Source organism: Theobroma cacao, unplaced genomic scaffold (genome assembly GCF_053813885.1).
Source record: "Theobroma cacao isolate CCN51 unplaced genomic scaffold, ASM5381388v1 tig011, whole genome shotgun sequence".
NCBI classification, from domain to species: Eukaryota; Viridiplantae; Streptophyta; class Magnoliopsida; order Malvales; family Malvaceae; genus Theobroma; species Theobroma cacao.
In genome coordinates, this window is record NW_028291722.1 from 431,571 (window position 1) to 434,829 (window position 3,259).

The window sequence follows — 3,259 nt, forward strand, 5'->3', positions numbered from 1 at the left end:
GGGATTATAAAGGCATTTAAACCGAGTAATAAGGCTTTTCTAGGCATGAGTGACTATAAATGAACTTTTCTTGACAATGGATGGCTTTCGCTCCACGTTTCCCGAGGCAAACAATCAATTACAATCTGTTTTAATCAAAAAATGTAAAAACAATTCAAAATAAATTCAATAATGGGATTATAAAGGCATTTAAACCGAGTAATAAGGCTTTTCTAGGCATGAGTGACTATAAATGAACTTTTCTTGACAATGGATGGCTTTCACTTCACGTTTCCCGAGGTAAACAATCAATTACAATCTGTTTTAATCAAAAAATGTAAAAACAATTCAAAATAAATTCAATAATGGGATTATAAAGGCCTTTAAACCGAGTAATAAGGCTTTTCTAGGCTTGATTGACTATAAATGAACTTTTCTTGACAATGGATGGCTTTCGCTTCATGTTTCTAGAGGTAAACAATCTATTACAATATGTTCTAATCAAAAAATGTAAAAAATATTCAAAATAAATTCAATAATGGGATTATAAAGGCATTTAAACCGAGTAACAAGGCTTTTCTAGGCATGAGTGACTATAAATGAACTTTTCTTGACAATGGATGGCTTTCGCTCCACGTTTCCCGAGGCAAACAATCAATTACAATCTGTTTTAATCAAAAAATGTAAAAACAATTCAAAATAAATTCAATAATGGGATTATAAAGGCATTTAAACCGAGTAATAAGGCTTTTCTAGGCATGTGTGACTATAAATGAACTTTTCTTGACAATGGATGGCTTTCGCTCCACGTTTCCCGAGGCAAACAATCAATTACAATCTGTTTTAATCAAAAAATGTAAAAACAATTCAAAATAAATTCAATAATGGGATTATAAAGGCATTTAAACCGAGTAATAAGGCTTTTCTAGGCATGAGTGACTATAAATGAACTTTTCTTGACAATGGATGGCTTTCGCTCCACGTTTCCCGAGGCAAACAATCAGTTACAATCTGTTTTAATCAAAAAATGGGAAAAAAATTCAAAATAAATTCAATAATGGGATTATAAAGGCATTTAAACCGAGTAATTAGGCTTTTCTAGGCATGAGTGACTATAAATGAACTTTTCTTGACAATGGATGGCTTTCGCTCCACGTTTCCCGAGGCAAACAATCAATTACAATCTGTTTTAATCAAAAAATGTAAAAACAATTCAAAATAAATTCAATAATGGGATTATAAAGGCATTTAAACCGAGTAATAAGGCTTTTCTAGGAATGAGTGACTATAAATGAACTTTTCTTGACAATGGATGGCTTTCGCTCCACGTTTCCCGAGGCAAACAATCAGTTACAATCTGTTTTAATCAAAAAATGGCAAAAAAATTCAAAATAAATTTAATAATGGGATTATAAAGGCATTTAAACCGAGTAATAAGGCTTTTCTAGGCATGAGTGACTATAAATGAACTTTTCTTGACAATGGATGGCTTTCGCTCCACGTTTCCCGAGGCAAACAATCAATTACAATCTGTTTTAATCAAAAAATGTAAAAACAATTCAAAATAAATTCAATAATGGGATTATAAAGGCATTTAAACCGAGTAATAAGGCTTTTCTAGGCATGAGTGACTATAAATGAACTTTTCTTGACAATGGATGGCTTTCGCTCCACGTTTCCCGAGGCAAACAATCAATTACAATCTGTTTTAATCAAAAAATGTAAAAACAATTCAAAATAAATTCAATAATGGGATTATAAAGGCATTTAAACCGAGTAATAAGGCTTTTCTAGGCATGAGTGACTATAAATGAACTTTTCTTGACAATGGATGGCTTTTGCTCCACGTTTCCCGAGGCAAACAATCAATTACAATCTGTTTTAATCAAAAAATGTAAAAAAAATTCAAAATAAATTCAATAATGGGATTATAAAGGCATTTAAACCGAGTAATAAGGCTTTTCTAGGCATGAGTGACTATAAATGAACTTTTCTTGACAATGGATGGCTTTCGCTCCACGTTTCCCGAGGCAAACAATCAGTTACAATCTGTTTTAATCAAAAAATGTAAAAACAATTCAAAATAAATTCAATAATGGGATTATAAAGGCATTTAAACCGAGTAATAAGGCTTTTCTAGGCTTGAGTGACTATAAATGAGCTTTTCTTGACAATGGATGGCTTTTGCTCCATGTTTCTAGAGGTAAACATTCAATTACAATATGTTTTAATCAAAAAATGTAAAAAAAATTCAAAATAAATTCAATAATGGGATTATAAAGGCATTTAAACCGAGTAATAAGGCTTTTCTAGGCATGAGTGACTATAAATGAACTTTTGTTGACAATGGATGGCTTTCGCTCCACGTTTCCCGAGGCAAACAATCAATTACAATCTGTTTTAATCAAAAAATGTAAAAACAATTCAAAATAAATTCAATAATGGGATTATAAAGGCATTTAAACCGAGTAATAAGGCTTTTCTAGGCATGAGTGACTATAAATGAACTTTTCTTGACAATGGATGGCTTTCGCTCCACGTTTCCCGAGGCAAACAATCAATTACAATCTGTTTTAATCAAAAAATGTAAAAACAATTCAAAATAAATTCAATAATGGGATTATAAAGGCATTTAAACCGAGTAATAAGGCTTTTCTAGGCATGAGTGAACTTTTCTTGACAATGGATGGCTTTCGCTCCACGTTTCCCGAGGCAAACAATCAATTACAATCTGTTTTAATCAAAAAATGTAAAAACAATTCAAAATAAATTCAATAATGGGATTATAAAGGCATTTAAACCGAGTAATAAGGCTTTTCTAGGCATGAGTGACTATAAATGAACTTTTCTTGACAATGGATGGCTTTCGCTCCACGTTTCCCGAGGCAAACAATCAGTTACAATCTGTTTTAATCAAAAAATGGGAAAAAAATTCAAAATAAATTCAATAATGGGATTATAAAGGCATTTAAACCGAGTAATAAGGCTTTTCTAGGCATGAGTGACTATAAATGAACTTTTCTTGACAATGGATGGCTTTCGCTCCACGTTTCCCGAGGCAAACAATCAATTACAATCTGTTTTAATCAAAAAATGTAAAAACAATTCAAAATAAATTCAATAATGGGATTATAAAGGCATTTAAACCGAGTAATAAGGCTTTTCTAGGCATGAGTGACTATAAATGAACTTTTCTTGACAATGGATGGCTTTCGCTCCACGTTTCCCGAGGCAAACAATCAGTTACAATCTGTTTTAATCAAAAAATGGGAAAAAATTC